At 55.9% G+C, this 24,639-nt stretch overlaps 1 pseudogene across 1 annotated transcript; it reads left to right on the top strand.

Annotated features, from left to right (window-relative positions):
- The first annotated feature begins 5,584 nt into the window (after positions 1–5,584).
- On the top strand, positions 5,585–6,890 carry LOC307093812 (beclin-2-like; annotated as a pseudogene). Its single transcript has one exon. The product of its transcript is annotated as a beclin-2-like (transcript).
- The last annotated feature ends 17,749 nt before the right edge of the window (positions 6,891–24,639 follow it).

Below are 24,639 nucleotides of genomic sequence, written 5' to 3'. Positions count from 1 at the left end.
AGGAGGCCTCAAAAGCAGCTGGACCCCTTCAGGATGACCTCCAGGACCCACGTCGAGTGTGACGGGAAGGGAAAGGGCCAGCAGGTACCCAGGGACAGAAGAGCAAGGCTCAGCGACTCTGACCGGGGCATGTGCCTGACAGCGAACAAAACGTCAGGATGGAGGAGGCTTGCAAGGTCACCTGAGAAGTCACACTGCAAATAATGGAGAGGAGGCCTGGAGGACACACGACTGGGGCCGGCCGTGGAGCGGGCAGTGGCAGCCTTGAGGTGAGGCCAGGCCTCCCGCCCTGGACCAAGGCGCCCTCCAGCACTACGTCCCGCCTCCCGGGATGGTGAGACCCGGCTGGCCGTCAGCTGGGCTCCGGGGGAAGCACTCTCCTCAGTGGGAGAGACGTGCCCTGTGTGGGAGGCTCGTACTTCCGATTTGTATGAGTCTTGTGTAGTCCTGGGATGACATGAAGTTGTACAGAAAGTCGTGGTTACTACCACTGCTAGTAAACCTTGAACATGATAGTAACAGTTATTAAATTTATTTTTTGGATTTGCCAAACACACATGAAAATAAAACCCCATCATCCTTCTCAATTAATGTTTCTTGACTGAGGTCGGAGGGACTGAGTCAGATCCGTTCGTGGGTTTGCCTAGTTACAGACAGTGCCAGCGGGTGAGGGTGCTGCGGAGCCAGATCCAGAGTCTCACACGGAAGTGTCCAGAGGGATGGGAAGGGGCCAGAGACCAAGGCAAGAATGGCGGTGTCCGTCCACGTCGGGTGTCTCACACATCGCCATCCGGGGGACAGTGAAAAGGGAGGCAGTTTTCATAGGAGGTGCTTGTGCCCTGGAGTGAGTGCCATTTCCTCACTGAGCTATTGATAGTGCCGAAATGAAGCAGCCCGCTCCTCGCCAGGCATCGCCATCGACGCCCACTTCACTTCGCGTGGAAAGTGCGCAGCTGGGAGGGAATCGAGGAGGCATTCCTCACAACAAGGACTTGATGCGGGGAACAGCCTGGGTGTGCAGAGGCTTCTCCGTGCGCACACAGGGCTCACCGCTTCGTTAGGTCACCCATCTAGGACACTGTGAGCACTTGGTAATCTCGTATTATCTGACAGTCTCCAAGTGCGTTGACATTGTCTCATGAGAACTCTGAGCAAGAAAAGGCTGCTCAGTTGGGTAGAGCATCATCTCATATACCAACTGCAGGTTTGATCAGGGTCTGGGCGAGTAAGGGAGCCCCCTGATCAATGTTTCTCTCTTCCTCTCTCTCTCTCTCTCTCCCTCCCTCTGTCCCTCTCTCCATCCCCCTCTCTCTAAAAGTCAATAAAAAATGCCATATCTATCCTGTGTGAATGAAAATTATACCTATTTTTTTTGTCAGATTGGCGATAAAATATATATTTCTTGGAGTGCTGCAGAATTTTAGTAATTAGGTGTGCCATGCAAATCCCCACATCAGCCTTTTAGCACACTCCTTTTTTTTTTTTTTAAGTGCTTTTAAAGATTCTACTTCTGCCCTATTTTTTTTCTTTTTAATTTTTTGCTCCTGCCCCATGTTAGGCCAGGAGACTCTCCAGGAGGGAGCTGGGCCGCCTCAGGCCCCGAAGCCCCCTTTGAAGGACTTCTGCTGTGTGACCAACTCTCCTGGAGTGGGAACACCTCCTCTGTGGGAGGGATGGCTCCCCAAACTGAGCCCACTTCGAGTGGATTTCCCCCCAACCGGGAAATGGACAGCGGAGACAAAACCTTCCCCCTCCACATTTTGGCTTCTGCAGACTCTGACAGGTCATGTACTTCTGCAAACTTCACCTGCACTGCTGGCTACATGCCGAGACGGCGCTGAATGCCAGCTACAGCCAGAACAAGAGCTTGAGGACAGCAAGGACGCCCAACACAAAGCTCTACCCTCCCAGCTGAGTTACTCAAGTGTTACCTTCGACCCCATAAGAGCACCGACCCACTGGCCCTACCAGTTTTCCCGCTGTCCCTCCCTTCTCTGGGTACTCATTTCCTCTTCACCTGAATTCCAGGTTTGAGCACTGTAATCGGTCTTTAAAAAAAATGCTTACCTTCTCTCCCCATCCCCTGTGGTAACCAGCTGGCCAAGTTCCAACCTGGTTACAAACCAACCCATCCATTTCCTCTGTGCCTACACCAGAGAAGCTGGGCATTTGTTAGGAGGGAGGGCGGGAGGGAGGGTGGGAGGGAAGAAGGGAAGGGGGGAGGGATGGAGGGATGAAAGAAAGGAGGGAGGGAGAGGGAGGGAAGAAAGGAGGGAGGGGGAAAGAAGGAAGGGAGAGGGAGGGAAGAAAGGAGAGAGAGACGGAGGGAGGGAGGGAGGGAGGGAGGGAGGGAGGGAGGGAGGGAGGGAGGGAGGGAGGAAAGAAAAGAGGGAGGGAGGGAAAGGAAAGAGGGGAGGAAAAGAGGGAGGAAAGGAGGGAGGGACAGAGGGAGGGAGGAAAACACACACACTCCACTTGGTGGACTTCAACTTACCATCATAAATCTCAAAAGAATGCTTTACATTGGCTAAAAACCTGACTGCCTTTTCCTAAGTGTAGAAGTTCCCCTTCCCCGGCTGAGCACACTAAGTCACACCTTCGCTTCTTCCCTCCAGGCTCTGCCTCCTCCCCGCGGACCATTGTTTCAGAGCCATTGGGAAAAGTGGTCATTGCAAACACTGTCCTCCCGCAGCCTGCTGAGACGGAGAGGACGCCCGCCTGGCTCCACCGCAGGCCCCTCTCTCTGTGCTTCGGGTCCGTCCCCCCCACACCACACCCCCGCCCCCTCGGAAACTTTAATGATTTAAGTTTTCTGGTTTCAGTGGACCGAGGTGCCGTTTTTCCAGTGAGTTGTGAGGTGGCAGCTGCCCACGTGACTGGGCGGCTGTCCTGTGGGTCTTGGTTTTCCCGCCACACAGCGGGGATGAGGGCCCGCTGCCCAGCTCACAGCATCCTTGGGGGACGAGACGTCCTGCCGGTGGGGTTGGAAAAGGTTGCTGACCATGCAAAGCCCACAGCGGGACGGGACGGGGAAAAGAAACGCTCGGCCTTCCGATCTGCGCTAGCAGGTGGGAGGGCCTTCAGCTCAGAGGCCCAATTTAAGAAATTTGAATGAAAGGCTGTTTAGAGAGGAGTGGGCAGGGTTAAAGCTAGAGGCAAAATGCACTAGGCCCCCAGAGATTAGCATAGTGGGAGGAAGGCACCTCAAGACTCAGGGGCAGGAGAGAGACCATTCCTGTAGCCCAGCCACAGCCACCCCTGCCTGGGACTTGCTGCTGAGGCAGGTGGGGCAGGAGGGGACTCTGTCCTCCATCCTCTGGTCTCCAGCTGTTGACGGTGGCCTCAGCCAACGAAGCCAGAGGGAGGGGAGCTGAGCAGGGCCCGGGCAGAGAAGAGCGGACATGGTCCGTGAGGGACATGGTCTGGGAGGGACATGGTCTGGGAGGGACATGGTCTGGGAGGGACATGGTCTGGAGGGACATGGTCTGGGAGGGACATGATCTGGGAGGGACATGGTCTGGGAGGGACATGGTCTGGGAGGGACATGGTCTGGAGGGACATGGTCTGGGAGGGACATGGTCTGGAGGCACATGGTCTGGGAGGGACATGGTCTGGGAAGGACATGGTCTGGGAGGGACATGGTCCGTGAGGGACATGGTCTGGGAGGGACATGGTCTGGGAGGGACATGGTCTGGAGGGACATGGTCTGGAGGGACATGGTCTGGGAGGGACATGGTCTGGAGGGACATGGTCTGGGAAGGACATGGTCTGGGAGGGACATGGTCTGGAGGGACATGGTCTGGGAGGGACATGGTCTGGGAGGGATATGTGACTGGGAGGGACATGGTCTGGGAGGGACATGGTCTGGGAGGGATATGTGTCTGGGAGGGACATGGTCCGTGAGGGACATGGTCTGGGAGGGACATGGTCTGGAGGGACATGGTCTGGAGGGACATGGTCCGTGAGGGACATGGTCTGGGAGGGAGGCCGTCAGCGAGAGTGCTGGCTTCACAAGCAGACTGCCACGGGGAGACGGAACCACAGGTGGGAACGTCAGTACTGGGCTGTTCCCCCTTCAGCCTTGCCTTCGTGTTCAGAGTATACTTTCCACGCAGCGTGGGTGGCGCGGAGGTGAGCTGGCCGCCCAGAGGCCCCTGGGCTCCCCCTGCTGAGCAGAGTGTGGGGTCCTCGATTCGGCTCCTGGACAGGCCGGAGGCCGAGAGGACACAAACACCTTTCCAACGGGCCGGGCTCCTGTTGCTCATCTTAAAGCCACCCCTCCCTCTTCCTTCCTCTTCTCTCTTCTTTGGAAAGCGAGCTTAGTTGTTGACTAATTATACGCTGTCGCCTGCACTGCATGGTCTCCCTGGAGACACGCGACTTCGCTTGCGGACAGTCATCAGCACGCTTCCCTCTCGGCCACATTACCATCCCGGGTGGTGGAGAAACAAGCCCGCCGAAAGGAGTTGTCACGTGACGCAGACACCTGTGACTAGGAGAGCTTGGATCCTCCGTGGTGCGCCCGGGACCCAGGGTCAGCTGCCCTGCCAGCAGCCGCGTTGACGAGAGAAGCCCAGATGGCAGCAATTGCCCTGTGGGATGACCCAGGAGCCTCCTCTCACTCAGGGGAACTGTTTTCATTCATTTGGGGGGGCCCGGGTGACACGCACTGTGCTGGCTACTGGGCCTGTAAAGATGAAAAAGTCACCATCCCAGTCCGGAGGCGGGCCACATTCTGCTGGGCGAAAGGAGCTAAGGACGACCTGACCCGGATCTGGAGAGCTCAGCAGGCTCAGAGCAGGGTAGGGCATTCCCAGGCAGGCCGGGGGACACCAGGTGTCTGCAGCCCAAGTAGGGCCAGGGCACGGGGTAGAGTCAGCTCTTTGGGACCTGTGGCTTCACTGATTTATTTACTTAATCCTCACCTGAGGATATTTTTTCCATTGATTTTTAGAGAGAGTGGAAGGGAGGGAGGGAGGAAGGGGAAGAGAGTGAGAAAGAGAGAGAAGGAGAGAGAGACATCAATATGAGAGAGGCACATCGATTGGTGGTCTCCTGCATCTGCCCCAACCAGGACTGGAGATTGACCTGCAATCCAGGACGCTTCAGTGCTTGGGCCAGCACTCTAACCACGGAGCCACACCAGCCACGGCAGGACCTGTAGCTTTGTTTTATTTCCAGGAGCAGTTAACACAAGATCACATGGGAGTTCTAAGAGCTTGGTGGCCGAGTCTTTCCCATCAGGTGAAGACTAACTGAACTTGTAGGCAGGGTATTTTACCCGCCCCAGGCCCGAGGCCATCCCCAAGCGGTTAGAACGCCCCAGCAGGCCTACGGCCCCAGGCTGGCCGGGTGCCATGTACCAAATGCCTGGCTGGAGAAGCTAGGACACTGGAGACTAAGCTGGGCCCAAGAGAGAGGTGGGCTGAAATGGTTAAGACAAGACTGTACGTTTCTGTGGGAACTGGTCTCATTGAGGAGAAATTTTGGATCTGTGAGGCCCTCCTGGTGAGTCTGAGATCCCATCAGACACCAGTGAAGGCCTCATCCTCATGGGGCTGAGCCACACTTCAAGACCTCCACCATGTCCTCCATCCGCTTCATCTGCCATTTCTGCGCCGGCCCCTGAAGCTGACTTGGTCCTCGGAGACCTCAGGCCTTGACCTCAGCCAACAACCTGCAGCTTCGAACTTCCCCTCAGCTCAGGGGGGGCCGGGAGACACTCCGGAGGAAGGCTCTGCCTCCAGGATGGAGACAGACCTTGAAGAGCTGCCGGGTAGTGCCTCCGGCTGGGCCATCCCTGGTGATGGCGAGATGCCCGGGGACGGTCCCAGCAACTTCACCCTGCTCGGGAAGCTGGCCTCTGGGAGGACCCTCAGCAGCATCCAGAGGGCCACGAGGGGCCTCTGTGACGTCCTATCCGGTGAAGAGCTGGACCACCCCCTGTGCGAGGCCTGTACCGACAGTCTCTTGGAGCAGCTGGTCAGCCAGCTCAGGATCTCGGAGTCTGACAGTCAGACCTACCAAGGCTGCTTGGAGACCAGGGATGGATTAGGTGAGGACGCGAGGGAGACACTGCAGCGGGAGCTGAAGGTCGTGGCGCTGGAGGAAGCGAGGCTGGCCCAGGAGCTGGAGGAGGTGGAGGAGAACCGAGACAGGGCAGCGGTGGCCCTGGAGGCAGCCCAGGCAGAGACGGAGACGCTGGAGCAGCAGGAAAGGCAGTGCCACGGGGACCTCGGTGAACTGCAGTGGCAACAACTGGAACTGCAGGACGAGCTGTGGAGCGACCGGCCGCGGTACGCCCAGACCCAGCTGGCTGGCTGAAGAGAACCAACGCCTTCAAGGCCGCGTCTGAGATCGGCTGTGACGGCCCCCTGGCCATCATCAACAGCTTCAGGCTGGGCTGCATCCCCACCGTCCCTGTGAGCTGGAGGGAGATCAACGCAGCCTGGGGGCACACGGCCTTGCTGCTCGTGGGCGTGGCTCACACAGTGGGTCTGCAGTTTCAGAGGTACCAGCTCATCCCCCGCGGAGACCACTCCTACCTGCAGTCACTGACAGAGGACCCCGGGGACCTGCCCTTGTTCTGCACCGGGGGGGAAGAGCTCTCTCTGGCACAGCAAGTTGGACCAGGCCATGGCGGCCTTCCCAGACGGCATGCAGCAGTTCCAGGAGGAGGCCGAGAAGGGCGAGCCGAGTCTCTATATGCCCTGCGGGATCCTCGTGGAGCAGGCCTGAGGGAGGACCTGAGAGGCGGTGAGTTCCACTCCCTCAGAACCCACCGGAACACAGAGGAGCGGTGGACAGAGGCACTCAAGTTCATGCTTACAAATTTTAAGTTGAGTCTCGCTTGGGTCTCCTTAAGGTATCTGTTAGGTCTGATCAAATAATTGAATTGATACCCTTCCCCCAGGGAGCTGGCTTTTCAGGCCATTTCACTATGGACATTGCCTTTGCTGAGGCCACATTTCACTTGCTGCGACCACATTCCATTATCCCCCCTCCGGGTATGCACAAAGAAGTCTCTGCCTGGAAAAAGCCTGACAAAAGTCCTTTAAAAAGCCGACTCCCATCACTGGGGGCTGGAGCCATCCAGGCTCAGCCACCTGGAGTGCAGATGATCGAATAAATTCGTGATCCCTCACCATTCTGGCCTCGTGTGTTTCTCCTTCGGTGACCTAACATTTGGTGCCGAAACCTGGGAGGGTTCCACGGTGATGGGGAGCCATCCTGCTTCGGTCACCCCAAGGCTTTGGTCACCTCGAGTTTGCTACCTGGATAGCAATAGGCCATGGCAGCTTGTCCTGGGCTTACCTCCGAATCCTACTTGGATGACTCGATTGCTGGCCTCAATCAGGCCTCCCACCCTTAGGAGGTCCCTCCCCGCCACCCCCAGCCAGCCAAGGAGGACACTGGACCGGGAATCTCTCCTCCATTGCTGACCCTCCATCCCACACCAGCCAATCTTCTCTAGGTGAGTGACGTTCCACAATTCCCCTCGTCCCAGGTCTTCTGCCCACTCCCTCTCACTGACTTCTCGGAAGTCTCTCGTCTCAGAAGTCCTAGCGCTAGGCCAGGAGACTCCTCAGCCGTTTGGCTTTGGGTCCTTCTGGATTGGGGGTGCCCAGTCCAGAGGGTCACCTCTCGTTTCTCATGGTGATTTGTTTAGCAGCAGGGACGCCTGCCCTAAACAGTCCCCTTTGGATTTGTGGTCTGTCACTCACTCTTCCTCTCTCGTGGGCCACACCCACTCCCTCTGCACACTGGCGGGGGAGATCAGGCCCAACCACCTCACTTAGTTTTGTAACACTGTTTGGCCACAACATTAACTAGATAACAAGTCTCAACGGCCTGAAAACAGCACTTTCAATTTTAACACACTGAGCAATTTAGATAATTGCTGTCACTGCGATGGAAAATGGTCAGATTCCCTACGTCCAGGCCTTTTCCACGCTTCAGTCCCATCCTCTCTCTCAGTCCTGCGCTACCATCAGATCCTTCTCCTTCACATAAAACATCTTACCCCTAACACTTCTGATTCTGAATCTACTTTTGACCCAGCAGATCGCCGCCGACCCCCACCCCCTTACACATCCCCTCCCTCACCTGCAGTAGATTCCCAAAACCCAGACCCTCTTAACCAGCAACCACCTTCTCCCCGGCCCCTGAGACCCCAACTCCCAAGAATGCGAGCTCCAAAACAGCCTTTCCCACCTAACACTTGCTATGTCCAGCCTCGCACAGACTGAGAGGCATCTCACATCTTTTTCCACCGACCCGACCACCTTTCCTAAGGAATGTGACAAACTCAGTGACATCACTCAGGGCCCTGACAAAAACCCAGCTCTCCTCTCCCGCCTCATGGAGGCCTTACAGACATTGACCACCTTAGACCCCACCTCCCCAGTGAGAGCCCTTCTTCTGAACACCCATTTTATACCCTAACCAGCCCCCGACATACGCCGCAAACTTCGAAAATAGACACAGGCCCACAAACCCCTCAAAAAGACCTCGTTAACCTGACCTTTAAGGTCGTTAATAATAGAGACGAGAAGACCCAAATCCAAAAACAAAGGTGAGATCAGGCCAAGGCTGAGGCCCAGAAGGAGGCCTTCCAGCTCCTAGCCACCTCTCTCATGAACCCCAAACGAAGTGCCGGTTCTCCAACCGCGGGTAAGTCAGGGGCTAAGCCTCCTCCGGGCCCTGCTTCAAATGCAACAAGGAAGGACACAGGCCAAGTCCTGCCCAAACCCGAGACCCCCGCCTGGGCCCTGCCCAAGGTGCGGAAGGAAGGCCACTGGAAATCAGGCTGCAGTCTGGCCCCTCCGGGTCGGATCTCAGCAAGGCCGCCCTCTGGATCTGGTTTGGAGCTCCCAGACCTCCTGGGACTGGCCACCGAAGACTGAAGCTGCCCAGGCCCCGACAGGGCCCCACAGACTTACATCACCAGGACAGAGCCTCGGGGAACACTGTGGTGGCAGTAAGCCGACCTCCTTTTTAATCGACACTGGGGCCACTTATTCTGCCCTCCCAGAATTCACTGGGACCCTTGTCCCCTCCTCAGTCTTTATTATGGGGGTTGATGGATTAGCCTCACAGCCATTAGCCACCTCACCCCCATACTGCATCTTACTAAATTCCCCCACTCACTCTTTTCTCCCCCACTCACTCTTTTCTCATTCTACCTCGGTGCCCGGCCAGGGCTACCATGCATCCCCTCATAAAGCCCAGTTGTCCCAAACCACAGTCACCCACCTCAGTTTCACTCTCTCACCCACAAGGCCCCTTTCTCATTGTTGTTTCTATCTCTCTTCCTCTCCCTTTTTCCCTGCAATCAATACAAATATATTTATATTAAAAATACACATTAATAGAAATTCTAATATTTCCTTCTCACGCCCCTGTGAGGCACCTTGCACCCCCTGGTTACAAGCACCCTCACTTTTAAAACCACTGGTTAATCTACCCATTTGGAACCGAGTGATAATCAGCCTCGTCTTGTGTATGGAGTCCCTGCTATATGCCAGGTACCTCTTTACCACAGACAGAACCTAAGATTCAGAAAAAGGTTTAGTGATGTGCTAATAAGTTACCGGGACCTACGCGGTCACACGGATAGTAAATGGTACAGCTGGGATTTCGGCCCCCAGATGTCCAATCCTTTTACCCAAATTCCCCAGAAATGTCGTTTTCCACAGGAAATGGGGCCCATGAAGAGAGACGCAGGTGTGTGCTGAACAGGAGGTGGTGGGAGGCACAGCATTGCAGCGATTCTGGTGGTCGCTCTGACAGGAGGTAGAAGCCCAGACCGCTCAGGGGTCGGGAATCTCGCGCTCTCTCCCTGAAGTGGGCATCTCCATCTTCCTTCCGTGTGGACCGGGGGGACAGGGGGCTTCTCCCAGCTCACACTGGCCCTTCTCCCTTCCTCCCTGCCAGCGCCTCTCAGCTCTCAGCAGCCTCCTCAGCTCCAAGCTGCTCCCTGCAATTCTCTAGTGAAATTCGTTTCCTTTGTAATTGTATTTTAACGTGGCCCATGCTCTGATACCAACCTTAAATCAAAGTCTTTGCAGAAAGACCACTGCAGTGTGACAAGCTCCTCTCATTACAGAAACATTGTTCGGGCTTTCCGTATGGTGTGAATGGCTGCCTGAGTGCAGCAACGACTTAATCCACCAGCCCGGGTTTCATTTCCTCTCCTATTCCCTCCCGTTGCTTCCTACCCGTTTCTCATGCGCTTCACTGAGGCTGGACCTGGGATAGAGCGGTGGGAATAAGAGAGAGGTTGCTGGTCACTGCACATGGAATGGCCTGGGAGGTGGTGAGAGCCCGACCTCTTGTGGGTACCAGCTGATTAACTCATTTGATTATCTCTTTCCAATGGTAAGAGTTTTATGGCTTAAGACAGGGGTCCTCAAACTTTTTAAACAGGGAGCCTCAGACCGTTGGAGGGCCGGACTATAGTTTAAAAAAAACTATGAACAAATTCCTATGCACACTGCACATATCTTATTTTGAAGTAAAAAAACAAAACGGCAAAAACACCCGCATGTGGCCCTCGGGCCTTAGTTTGAGGAGCCTGGCTTAAGAGATAAGAAGAACTTAGAAATGCAGACGAATATCCTGAGGGCCAATTAAACAAAACCAGTCAAGTGAGGAAACAGCTGGGGATGCAGGCTCCATGAGTGGCCTGGGACCCCGATGGCTCAGAGACCATCTTTCAACCACACCAACTGAGAAGGCATCTTCCAAGGTGTTGGGTGACCGAATTATTGGTGAGGAAGTCTGTTTCAGCCCCGAGAAGATTTAGGATTGTGTATCCAAATCTGTAAGGGAATTAAACTCATAGTATAAAATGTTTATAAGGACTCCGACAGATACCATTGTGTGAGTTTAAGGTATACAATGTGTTGATGTGATACATTTACATATTGAAATATGATTAACCTCTATCGTGCCACATAATTATCATTTCTTCTTTATGGTGGGAACAATTAAAGCTGGTCTCTTAGCAACTTTGAAGTTTGTAATTGTTTAACCATTATATGTTATATATGGATATTATATTACATAAATTATTTATTAATCATAATTGTTAATCATATGCTAATTATAATTGTACTAGAGGCCCGATGCATGAAATTCATGCAAGAGTAGGCCTTACGTCCCCCAGCTGCCAGCACCGGCTTCCCTCTGGCACCCAGGACCCAGGCTTCCCTCACAGCCCTAGCTTCATCCGGAAGGTCATCCGGAAGGATGTCTGGAAGGACATCTGATCTAATTAGCATATTATGCTTTTATAATTATAGATTATTATTGTTGTCTGTTGACTATAATCACCACGCTGTGTATCAGCTCTCCACAGGGATCCTAGATTTGAAACCTGCCCTTCCACTTACTAGCTGTGATCTGGGGCAAATTTCTTAACCTCTCTGCCTCTCTCTCCTTATTTGTAAATTTCGGATAACCTATTTAGGGCTGCTGGGAGGACTAAATATGCTAATGCAGATGAAGTACTTGTAACAGTGCCTGGAGGATAATAAATAGTATGTAAATAGGTAGCTTTATTATTGTTAAAAAAGCATAGCCTGGCTCGTGTGGCTCAGTGGTTAAGCTTTGACCTATGAACCAGGAGGTCACATTTTAATTCCCAGTCAGAGTACATGCCCAGGTTTTGGGCTCAATCCACAGTGTGGGGTGTGTAGGAGGCAGCTGATCCACAGAGCAAAACATCAATGTTTCTCTTTCTTCTTCCCCGCTCCCTTCCACTTTCTCTGAAAATCAATGGAAAAAATATCCTCACTCCTTGGGTGAGGATTAAAAAAAAAAAATCTAGCCAAAACCGGTTTGGCTCAGTGGATGGAGCGTCAGCCTGCGGACTGAAAGGTCCCAGGTTCGATTCCGGTCAAGGGCATGTACCTTGGTTGCGGGCACATCCCCAGTAGGTGGTGTGCAGGAGGCAGCTGATTGATGTTTCTCTCTCATCGATGTTTCTGGCTCTCTATGCCTCTCCCTTCCTCTCTGTAAAAAATCAATAAAATATATTTTAAAAAATAAATAAATAAAAAATAAAAATAAATAAATAAATAAATCTAAAGGAAAAAAGCACAATGGGATAGATCCCCGTCTGTCGATGTTCTGAAGTCGTCCATCTGACAGTGCGGCCGTCACCGGTGCCGATGGCCCAGCGTCCAGTTCTGCTGTGAGACTTTCCACTCTGGGGTCTTCCCTTTCCTGGGGCGTCAAGGTGGGCTTGAGAGACAACACTCCCTGGAGCCACTCAGTTCCTCAAGGCGGTGGCGCCCTCTAGTGCCTGGTGGATGCCGGAGCTTCCAGCATCTCCCAAAGCCTGACCATCAATCACCCCACCGGTCAGGGCTGCTGGGAAAACCTTGTCCAGAACTGACCGCTTTGGATCCATTTCGAGACCCCAGCGTACATCTAAGATCCTGAGTTCCCCGTTAGCAGCCTCGGTGGCCGGCAACAGGCTCCCCGTCCGATACAGGCTTGGCAGGGCCTCATCCTTTGTGGTGCTGACAGTGTGGGAGGCAGGACGATGACCATGCACCCACCTGTGAAGGAAACACTGGCAGCCAAACCCTGGAAAAATGCCGCAAGGAGGAAAGCCCGGCCTTTGCTCCTTCCGGGAAAGACTAAGTGCGGGAGCGTGAGGCCTGAGACAGGGACCAGGAGCCGGCTTCTCCACGCGTCACACAGGCCACGCGCTGGGCCACATTTCCGGGGCTGTTTGGACGCTCTGTGTTCAGAGACAAAGCCTTGCTTGCTGCAGGTTAGGGGGCTGAGGGAGACTGAGCATCCTCCTCCCTGAACACCTCTTCACCTCGTCCCTGTGCGGTCCTCACGGCGCTGGCGGGCACCGAGGCCTCGGCGTGGATTCTGGGGCAATGTCGAGGTGCAGCTCCCAGCCCCCCTCGCAGACGTGCCCTCGGCCCAGGGTTACCCAGGAGCGCAGACTGTGCCAGTGGCTGCTCAGCGGTGCGTAAATGCCCCGCCTCCTTTCTCCAATTTGGGGCACCTCTGCGGGCTATCTTTAGCTAGGCCAGGTCCTTATTCAGTAGAAAATATGATTAATTTTAGGTTTTAGGATGAGCCCCCAAACAGGGCATGATAATGGCCAAAAGCAGGTGTTTAGAACAGTGGGCACCGGCTGGCGCTGCTTCACTCGTCGGTGCCACCGTCGCGTGTGAGCGTGAGGAGCAGAGGGAGAGACAGTGCCGGGCAGGACTCCGTGGTCCCTGAGCTCAGCGCCTTGTTCCAAGGTCTCCGGCCCGGGTCCCACCTGCGTTTCCCTAGGCCCCAGCTCTGAGCCCAGAGCTCAGTGTGGTGCTGCCACTGACATATGCAAACAGGCTCAGACACCTCACTACTCGGGAGCAGCCATTTATTTTCATCCACGTTGAAAGCGAGAGGGTGTGGAGGGTGTTGGTGACGACAGCATGTGGGTGAGCCACATGCGCACGAGGCTGGGCTGGGATTCAGAGGACAGAGGCCCTGGGAATGCCCCGGAGATGCTCCGAGGGGTGAGCCCTCTGCCCGCCCGCCCTCCCACAGCCCCAACCCTCCTCCTAGCTGTCCTGTCCCCGCAGAACCGGCCACGCTCTGCCTCCCTGTCGCCAAGACTGCTGCTTCCCGACTCCTAGCTCCCATTTAACAGTAATGACAGGCACGTGCCAGCCAGTGTCAGTGGCTCCAGTCCCCGCTGCAGGGACCTTGCGTGGACACGCAGGTTCTGCCATGGTCCTGCACCCACGGCTGGCGGGGCCTCGCCCACGCTTCCATGTGCATGATCTTCGTGGATGTGACCAATGGCACTGACTGTCTGGAAAATTGATTTCTAAAAAGTTTATCCCTAAAAGGAAGCTTCTCAGCATATTTTGAAGGATCCAAGTGTGAGGCCAGGAGCAGGTCCGCCCCCTCCGGCTCCACGAGCCCGGCCGCAGCTGCTTTGATGTGACGCTCAGAACCAAGGACGTTGCTGGCGACTCTCTGACCCGATTGGGTTTCAGGAGCGCAGCCGTCAGAACCCTGAGAAGGTCACTTTGAAAATGACCAACCCGCCAGAGCACATTCCTAGCAAAGAGCTCAAAATTACATTCTTTAAAGAAAGAAGAAGAAAAAGAGACTTGTTAGAGAGTCATGGTCTCAACGCATCAGATTTGGGGAAACATCAGGTGCCATGGGAGCTGCAGGATCCCTGCCCAAGCATCCTGACCACTTGCCCAGGAGCCTGACCGCCCACCACTGAGTCCCCGCCAAGCACCCGCCTCTGCTGTCCTCTTCCGTGCAGCCGGGCAGCTGGGGTCCTGAAGAAACTGCTTGGTCTTTGGAATTTCATTCCTGGAGGGGAAGTTCCTGGGTCTCCCACGCCGGTATTGTTGAAACCACTGTTGGAAGCGGAATTCTTTGCTGGAACCTGGAGGACTTGGGAGGTATTCCTGGAGGAGACTGGGGGGCAGTTCTGGAGGAGACTGGGGGGCAGTCCTGGAGGAGACTGGGGGGCAGTCCTGGAGGAGACTGGGGGGGGCAGTCCTGGAGGAGACTGGGGGGGGCAGTTCTGGAGGAGACTGGGGGGGGGCAGTTCTGGAGGAGACTGGGGGGCAGTTCTGGAGGAGACTGGGGGGCAGTTCTGGAGGAGACTGGGGGGGCAGTCCTGGAGGAGACTGGGGGGCAGTCCTGGAGGAGACTGGGGGGCAGTTCTGGAGGAGACTGGGGGGGAAGTTCTGGAGGAGACTGGGGGGGGCAGTTCTGGAGGAGACTGGGGGGCAGTTCTGGAGGAGACTGGGGGGCAGTTCTGGAGGAGACTGGGGGGGGCAGTTCTGGAGGAGACTGGGGGGGCAGTCCTGGAGGAGACTGGGGGGCAGTCCTGGAGGAGACTGGGGGGCAGTTCTGGAGGAGACTGGGGGGGGCAGTTCTGGAGGAGACTGGGGGGCAGTTCTGGAGGAGACTGGGGGGCAGTTCTGGAGGAGACTGGGGGGCAGTCCTGGAGGAGACTGGGGGGGGCAGTCCTGGAGGAGACTGGGGGGCAGTCCTGGAGGAGACTGGGGGAGGCAGTTCTGGAGGAGACTGGGGGGGCAGTTCTGGAGGAGACTGGGGGGGCAGTTCTGGAGGAGACTGGGGGGGCAGTTCTGGAGGAGACTGGGGGGGCAGTCCTGGAGGAGACTGGGGGGCAGTCCTGGAGGAGACTGGGGGGCAGTTCTGGAGGAGACTGGGGGGGAAGTTCTGGAGGAGACTGGGGGGGGGCAGTTCTGGAGGAGACTGGGGGGCAGTTCTGGAGGAGACTGGGGGGCAGTTCTGGAGGAGACTGGGGGGCAGTTCTGGAGGAGACTGGGGGGGGCAGTTCTGGAGGAGACTGGGGGGGCAGTCCTGGAGGAGACTGGGGGGCAGTCCTGGAGGAGACTGGGGGGCAGTTCTGGAGGAGACTGGGGGGCAGTTCTGGAGGAGACTGGGGGGCAGTCCTGGAGGAGACTGGGGGGGGCAGTCCTGGAGGAGACTGGGGGGCAGTCCTGGAGGAGACTGGGGGAGGCAGTTCTGGAGGAGACTGGGGGAGGCAGTTCTGGAGGAGACTGGGGGGGCAGTTCTGGAGGAGACTGGGGGGGCAGTTCTGGAGGAGACTGGGGGGGCAGTTCTGGAGGAGACTGGGGGGCAGTCCTGGAGGAGACTGGGGGGCAGTTCTGGAGGAGACTGGGGGGGGCAGTTCTGGAGGAGACTGGGGGGGGGCAGTTCTGGAGGAGACTGGGGGGCAGTCCTGGAGGAGACTGGGGGGCAGTCCTGGAGGAGACTGGGGGGCAGTTCTGGAGGAGACTGGGGGGCAGTTCTGGAGGAGACTGGGGGGGCAGTCCTGGAGGAGACTGGGGGGGGCAGTTCTGGAGGAGACTGGGGGGGGCAGTCCTGGAGGAGACTGGGGGGGGGCAGTCCTGGAGGAGACTGGGGGGGGCAGTTCTGGAGGAGACTGGGGGGCAGTCCTGGAGGAGACTGGGGGGCAGTCCTGGAGGAGACTGGGGGGCAGTCCTGGAGGAGACTGGGGGCAGTTCTGGAGGAGACTGGGGGGCAGTTCTGGAGGAGACTGGGGGGGGGCAGTCCTGGAGGAGACTGGGGGGCAGTTCTGGAGGAGACTGGGGGGCAGTCCTGGAGGAGACTGGGGGGGGGGCAGTTCTGGAGGAGACTGGGGGGCAGTCCTGGAGGAGACTGGGGGGCAGTCCTGGAGGAGACTGGGGGCAGTCCTGGAGGAGACTGGGGGGCAGTCCTGGAGGAGACTGGGGGGGCCAGTCCTGGAGGAGACTGGGGGGCAGTTCTGGAGGAGACTGGGGGGCAGTCCTGGAGGAGACTGGGGGGCAGTCCTGGAGGAGATTCGGGGGGCAGTCCTGGAGGAGACTGGGGGGCAGTCCTGGAGGAGACTGGGGGGGGCAGTCCTGGAGGAGACTGGGGGGGGGCAGTCCTGGAGGAGACTGGGGGGCAGTCCTGGAGGAGACTGGGGGGGGCAGTCCTGGAGGAGACTGAGGGGGGCAGTCCTGGAGGAGACTGGGGGGGGCAGTCCTGGAGGAGACTGGGGGACAGTTCTGGAGGAGACTGGGGGGCAGTTCTGGAGGAGACTGGGGGGCAGTCCTGGAGGAGACTGGGGGGCAGTCCTGGAGGAGATTCGGGGGGCAGTCCTGGAGGAGATTCGGGGGGCAGTCCTGGAGGAGACTGGGGGGCAGTCCTGGAGGAGACTGGGGGGGGCAGTCCTGGAGGAGACTGGGGGGGGCAGTCCTGGAGGAGACTGGGGGGCAGTTCTGGAGGAGACTGGGGGGCAGTCCTGGAGGAGACTGGGGGGCAGTCCTGGAGGAGATTCGGGGGGCAGTCCTGGAGGAGACTGGGGGGCAGTCCTGGAGGAGACTGGGGGGGGCAGTCCTGGAGGAGACTGGGGGTGGCAGTCCTGGAGGAGACTGGGGGGCAGTCCTGGAGGAGACTGGGGGGGGCAGTCCTGGAGGAGACTGGGGGGGGCAGTCCTGGAGGAGACTGGGGGGCAGTCCTGGAGGAGACGGGGGCGGGGGGGCAGTGGCAGGAACTGGCTGAGACATGAGGAAGCCCGAGTCTGCCCTGGCGCCTCTTCTCAGGGGAGAGGTGTCCGTGGGCAGTCACTTCCCTCCGTTGGACTAGAGTTTCCTCCGCTGGAAGGCAGGGGAATCTCCGGCTGCCTCTCGCTGTTAACGTTCTGCGGGCTTTGCCACCAGCCGTAGCTGCTTCCCTTGCTTCTGTCCCCGTCACTTCCTAGGAGGACACAGCCCAGAGGAAACAGGACACCAGGAAGTCCCCCTCTTCACCGCCCGCGCTGCCTCCCGGCCCGTTCACTTGTCCACACCGAGGGTTCCTTCTGGACGGCTCGGTCCCAGGGACAAGGAAAGGGCTCTCGTATCTTGGACTCTGCTGGTTGGGAACAGAGACGTGGCCGCCCCATCGCATGGGAAGTTAGGAACCCAAGATCTTAGCCTCACATCCTGCCTCCACACACACATCCCTCCCGCCGGCCTCCTGGCCCCATGATTGGAGAGATTCGAAATGAGGCTTCGGTGATGTCACCGCTAAGCGATACTCTCTGAACAGTTAGGGCCACGAAGTCCCGTTTTCAGGGTGCTGTGAGCTGCTGAGATGTAACATGTATGTTAACGGCCCCAGAGACACAGGGAGCAACTGCAGAGCACGTTACCACCAGCGTCCTGTCCGCGGAGGCTGTCGGGGGCCTGCCCACCACATTTGGTGTTTAGGATCGTTTTGTAGTCCGACTGGCAGAGCCGCAGCAAGGATCGGGTAAGTAGTCCCACGCACATCTTCACACAAGACCTGGACTCTTTGGGGAGACCTATGTCCCCACCCGCTCACTAGAGGAAGAAAGAGGAGGAGTGTTTGTCTGACTAGCTCTGATTTGATCCCCTTTTGGCTGCCAGGGGAAGTGGCAGACTCAGGCGTGTAAATAAGTATTAGAGAGGTATTCTGTATGTCCTCCTGTCAGGAACACAGCTCACTGTGGAGACAGACGGGACCCACCTTGGTCGCTGGGGCTCGGAGCATTTACCCGCTGCACGTGCACTCGGCCTCCCAAAACTTAGGGCAATGAGGCCCGTCCCACACAGCCTGCCACGGAGCTGCCTGCGGAGGCGACTAAGCCCCTCGGGAGATGGCGCCAGAAAACGAAAAATAACGAGGGGTTCATTCCCCTCCCAACGTTTCTGTTCCCCAGGACTCACTTCCAATCAGTGGCTCCACAGGACAGGAGGGGTCCGGTTACTATGGACACTAACCCTGATGGATCAGTCTGGAGCCTGGGGGCTCAATTCAACCTTTACAGAGAAACTCCCAACTTCCCGTGGAGATCCCATCCTGTGTGTGCCACTCAAATCCCTCCCAAACACTGGCCCAGAAGTTTCCTTGTAAAAAATAGCTAGCCTGGCCAGCGTGGCTCAGCAGTTGAGCATCGACCTATGAACCAGGAGGTCACGTTTTGACTCCCAGTCAGGGCACATACCCGGGTTGCCGGCTCGATCCCCAGTGTGGTGTGTGCAGGAGGCAGCCGATCGGTGATTCTCTCTCATCATTCATGTTTCTGTCTCTCTCTCTTCCCTCCTCTCTGAAATCAATGAAAATATATTTTAAAAAATAGTCGTAGCACTAGTATTTGTTGGGTACCATGTGTATGGACAGCACTGAGTACATAGGACAGAGGGAGACAGTGACAGCCCGTCGCACCCATCTCTATAGGGTGCAGTCCCCTCTGGGACAGGCCCCCTGAGCACCACACCGCTGGGCGATGACACAATAACCAGCCATGCGCTACGGGGAGCAGGTAAGCTTTCCAATCCCGCTCTGTTATGGACAGATACGTAGAGCTAGTTGGCCAAAGCAACAGGTTCTAACTGTTCTTTTGTGTAGTTTTCAATCCTCACCTGAGGGCATTTTTGTCATTGATTTTTAGAGAGAATGGAAGGGGGGCAGAGAGAAAGAGAGAGAGAGGAGAGAGAGAGAGAGAGAGACATTGATGTGATCGATGTGAGTGAGACACGTCGATTGGTTGCCCCCTGCGGTCTCCCCAACCAGGGCCAGGGGTCAAACCTGCACCCAGGTATGTGCTCTTAACTGGCAATTGAACCTGAGGCCCTTGGGTGTGTGGGCTGATGCTCTAACCACTGAGCGAGCAGCGCCCGCCAGGGCTGATCTAACTGTTCTCACTGCTGAGACAGCTCCCTGAGGCTGCTCTGCGCGGCCCTGCCCTCTCTGTGTTTGTGACCACCTGGTATCAGTGGCCACTCCTGCTCTGTGTGTGGCAGGATGGAGCCGAGGTGGATTGCCCAAGGTTATGTAGTAAATGGTGAGTCAGTGTTTGAACCTACCTGGTACCAAGGCTGGCATTCTTCGCTCTACGGCCCATTCATTTTCAACAGATATTTTTCAGCAATTTACAGACGGGAGCATTAAAGAACCCTGCTAGTGTGGCATGTATTTGCTTCACTGCTGATTGCTTGCTGAAGCAAGCACATCGTTCCATTGTACATAAGCAAAAGAGGCATTTTCCTAACAGCACTGATACATATTTAAACAGAATGTCTTGTAGTAGTGTATTCCTCCCGCACCCTTCACCAATTGCATATGACAAGGATGTGAAGCCAGAAGTATTTTTCAATCAAACTGTGTTTTCTCACATGAAAATGTTTGTCATCTCAATCAATTTAAAATGTTTGAGTAGAAGCATACCCATTTTGGAGAATTTTATATTAAAAGCCTCTCTGTGAATGATTAGTGTGGTACAGATCACCAACTCCCAGTTTCTGGATTGAGCTTCCTTGCCCCTTTGAAAGCAGGCATGGCCATGTGACTTGCTTTGGCCAATAGAAAGCAAGTAGAAGTGACATGTTTGACTCCAGGGCAGAATCTTTAAGACATAGTGCCTGTACATTTACATGGTGGAATACTACCCAGTCATAAAAAAGAAGAAAATTTTACCCTTTGCAACAGCAAGGATGGACCTGGAGAGCATTATGCTAAGTGAAATAAGCCAATTAGAGAAAGACACGAGCCACGTGATTTCACTCACATATGGAATCTAATGAACAAACTGAGCTGCCAAGCAAATAGAGGCAGACTCAGAGATAGAGAGCAGGCAGACAGCTCTGATGCAAGGAGTGTTTGGGGGGGAGGGGGGGAAGGGATTGAGCAAAACGGAAAAAAAAAGAGAGAGAACTCATAGACATGAACAACAACAGTGTAGTGATTGTGAGAGGTGGGGGATGGAGGTGGAGGAGGGGATGGGGATAAATGGTGATGGAAAAATTAAAATAGAGGAAAAAAAAGACAGTGCCAACCACATCTTTCCTCCCCCAGAGGCTGAGATCATTGAAGGAGCAGGTGTGAAGACGAAACCTTCTCCAGCCTGGGCCCCTGTAGCCTGATCACATAGCATGAGCTTCTGTGTGAGTCACTGGTAGACAGGGATTGTTTGTTACTGCAGCATAACCTAGTTTATGCTGACAGGTACACTGACACAGCAATGGTTTCCATTTCTTCATGTTCCCATCACACTTTGTCTACATAAATATACATTTTTACATGGACAGAACTCTATATACATATACTTTCCTTCATTTGACACTTTTCAAAACATTATATTGTAAACATTTTCTCAGCCTTTCCATCAATACTGTATGGTTTTAAGAGCCATATAAAGCCTGCCATATCTACATGCAATTATTCTGTTTTCTTCTGTCACAAATAATGCAGATGTCAGTATCTTTGCTCATGGAGATTTTTCCTGTTCAAGATTATTTTCTTGGGATAAAGGAAAGCAATAGTTGTGTCCTTCCTGCCTTGTAGCAAGTATTTTACAGTCAAGCTTACAGTGCCCTTTTCTTAAAATTGGTGCAAGAATTTTAGTACAAATGACGTTGAGAAAAGGTTGCTACATCTTGCTCTTTATTCTGTCACTATTTGAAAGAATGTCCAGAATATTTGGAAGCCGTGTCCAAAAAGCTGTCCTTTTGAAATACAAGGACATCTAGCCCTGACGCCCTGAGGAATAAGCCAGGGCCACGGAATCCTGGGCCTGCTGTGCTGACCTGAAGCTGTAAGAGTGCCGAAGGCAGCCGGCCTTTTCTGCGGTGATGAAACAGCTGTGTCTCCACAGACCCTCTTTTTGGTGGTCAACAAGGCTCCCTTCCACCAGTCCTCCGGAAAACCAGACTGCCCACCCTGCCAGCAAACTAAAGCTCCGCTCCCTCACTTCTCACGGACCGCTTTGATGGGTAAAGCAACTTCACTGGGTCTAACACCGTGGTCGGCAAACTACAGCTCGCGAGCCACATGCGGCTCTTTGGCCCCTTGAGTGTGGCTCTTCCACAAAACACCACGACCTGGACGAGTCTATTTTGAAGAAGTGGCGTTAGAAGAAGTTTAAGTTTAAAAAATTTGGCTCTCAAAAGAAAATTCAATCGTTGAACTGTTGATATTTGGCTCTGTTGACTAATGAGTTTGCCGACCGCTGGTCTAACACAGGCCCGTGCACCTGGGCTTGCCCTCCGCTCCTCTGTTCCGTGTTCCGCGTTTACCTGACAGTGTGCCCCGGTGCTCCCAGCGCTGCCAGACCTGACCGCGTGAACGCTCGCAGAGGGACGCAGCCAGCACCTCACACACTCAGAGCAACAGTTTGCAGAACCTGACTCCGGCTGAGGTTCCTTCCCCTTGCCTGCCTTCCTTCCTCTCCCTCTCACCACATGCCTTAGTTTTCGTTTTCTCTCCAAGACCAAGAGGTACAAACCCCAGAACCAGCGCCGTGGCAGTAGGGAGGGCAGCGTGGGGGGTGGCAGACCTTCCCCCCCCAGCGCTGCTGGTTCACAGTGCCCGTCGCAGGCCCGGCCCCACTGGCGTCACCTGCTCAGCACGCACGGCTCCCAAGGCTGGCACCGCCCAGCTTCCAGCTGAGGAGACAGGGTGGAGTGGGGTTCCTGAGCAAGGCGTGAGGCTCGAGCTGGCCTCAGGGTTGTTCTAGCAGCAGATTCTTGCCTCTGCGCTGGGATTTGTCCCCGTGTTCATCATTCTCAGAGAGTGCTGGCAGAATTCTAGAGTACTGCGTACGGAAGTGCTTTGACGTTGTCTCGGTGCCCAGGCAACCACACGGTGGCCCCATTGTCCCGCGTGTCCAGAGGCTGGAAGGAGGGGGCACCACCATGGAGCTACCCAGAGGCCCGCCAGTCAGCTCCAGCAGTCGCACCATTCATCTCCCCTCCTACGCCAGCCTCCCCTGGAGCGTCTGTCCGGGCAGGTCCTCGCCTTCAGGTGGGCTCACCTTCTGCAGTGCTGGCTGGCCAGCTCCGCCCGGACGCCTCCAGCGCTGTCTCCAGCAGAAAGAGCCCCATGAGCCGCAGAGCGCTGCACCTGCCGTCCGGGCGCCCTCCCCTCCATCCTGCCCCCGGGATGGCCTGGAACACCTGGAGCCAGTTCCCCGCCCGCCCCAGCCGCTCACGTCGGGGCCTGTGCCCACGCAGATTCCCCCGCCGCCCTGCCTCTTATCTGGGTGATAAAACCCAGCTGACTCTTAGAAACTCAGCTCAGGGAACCCCTCCCCTTTGAGAAACCTTCTCTGCCCCCTCCATGAAGTCATAACTCTCCTCTTTTCGTGCCACACCCATTCTTTGAAAGGATCTCTGTTACTCCTGCTCAGACAGCCCTGTGGTTAGTGCTTATGTCTCCCAGCTAGAGCCTCGGGTTCTCCAGGGTGTGGACTGTAACGGGTTAATCCCTGAACCTCCAGGGCTGATGGGTAGCAGCGCATAGTAGGACCAGGATCAAGGCTGGCTGGGTGGGTGGCTGAGGGGCACCATTTGGAAAAGCCACAGAGGAAGGACAGCCAGTGGGGCTGCATTCCCAGCCGGAGAAGAAGAGAGCAGACGGCCGCTCCCGCGTGTGAGTGACCGCCACGCTCACAGCTGCAAGTCCTCCTGCAGGTGCTCCCAAACTTGTCTCTGGGCAGAGGTGTGGGTTTGCACTGAGAGACAAAGGGGCCACACGGGACACTCTAGATGAACGTGCAGAGCCACCTCCCCCGTGTCCACTCCCTGCCATTCAGGGCAGGGGTGGCGATGGAATTCTGTCCGTGCAGCAGGGTGGCTCTGTGGGGCCTTAAGCGTATCATCCAATATAACAAAAGCCTAATATGCTAAGTGTCAGTCATCCGGTCGGCTGTTCAACCAATCAAAGCGTAATAGGCTAATGATATGCTAAGGACACTCAACCTCTCGCTATGACATGCACTGACCACCAGGGGGCAGATGCTTAGACTGGTAGGTTAGCTTGCTGCTGGGTTCCGGCCGATCAGGACTGAGCAAGAAGGTCTGGTGGAGCCCTCCCACAGTCTCTCCCCAGCTGGCCAACCTCCCATGTCCCTATCAGGCCCTGACCGTGCACCGTTGGGGTCCCTCGGCCTGGCCTGCACTCCGGGACCCCTCGAGGGATGTTGGAGAGCCGGTTTTGGCCTGATCCCACAGGCCAGGCTGAGGGACCCCACTGGTGCATGAATTCGTGTACTAGGCCTCTAGTTAGAGAATAATCTGTCTGCAGACTCAGGGGCCACAAAGGCTCTGTGCGTGGCAGAGGGAGAAGCAGTTTTTATTCATGGCCCTGCAGGTCTCACGTCCTCCCCTTGCCGCAGCCCCAGTGGACACACAGGACATTCTGGGGGATTCCCTGCGGCCTGGTGAAGGGCAGACAGTGCTTTAGCTGGGGCAGCCTCTTCATTCTGTTCACTGTGTAGGCATCAAGCCCAAGAGACGGGCAGGCTCCCTGGAATGAGCCACGCCTTCCTGAGCAGTAGCCTCCTGCTCCCCGTGTTTTTGTGGCTGAGACAGGACACGCCTTTGCCGTGGTTCCAACCAGAGCTCAGATGCTCGAGACCGGCTGCCAAGAGCCTTCTGCTCAGAGGGTCACTCGACCGAAACACAGTGGCCACTTGTTCTAGTTCCTGTAGCCACGTAACAAACTACCCCAAACTCAGAAGCTACAAACACCCGTTACTCCCAGGTTCTAGGTCCAGAACTCAAGAAAAAACACAAGGCGTCGTACAAATGACAGTGTCGGCTTCACGCTGCCTGGGCCTCAGCGTAGGCAATGGAGCTGCAGACCTGGGTGCATGGTCACGCTCGCTCGGGCCCTCCGAGTGTCCCCAGTGCCTTCACAGTGTGATGGCTGCAGGAGTGGACTCTCACCTGGGAGCTCGGGCCTCGGAGTGAGGGTCCTGTGAGCGCCACGCTGCGTTCCTCTTCATGCCCTCGCTTCAGGAGCCTCGCGTCCACTGTCGGCGTCCTGCTGGTCATGAGGGTCACAGCCCCCCCAGATTCGAGGGCACAGAACCCCTCCCCACAGGAGGAGGATCCAGGGGCCAGCCCGCCGGTCATGAAAGGGGCTGAACCTGAGCAAGGAGAAGGGCCTTGGAGGCAGAGAGTCACAGTTTCCATTCCAGACCATTCACCCCCTTCCGCGTCTGTGACCTGGACACGGTGCCTCTTGTAACTGGGCCGTTGTGAGCATTCAGGGACGTTATGCCTACAAAGTGCTTATTAACAATGTTCATGCTCAGAAAATAATAGTTCTCTCCGACCCAAATTA

Source organism: Cnephaeus nilssonii, assembly GCF_951640355.1.
Source record: "Cnephaeus nilssonii genome assembly, chromosome: 21".
Taxonomy (NCBI): Eukaryota; Metazoa; Chordata; class Mammalia; order Chiroptera; family Vespertilionidae; genus Cnephaeus; species Cnephaeus nilssonii.
This window is presented reverse-complemented; position numbering and strand designations above follow the sequence as displayed.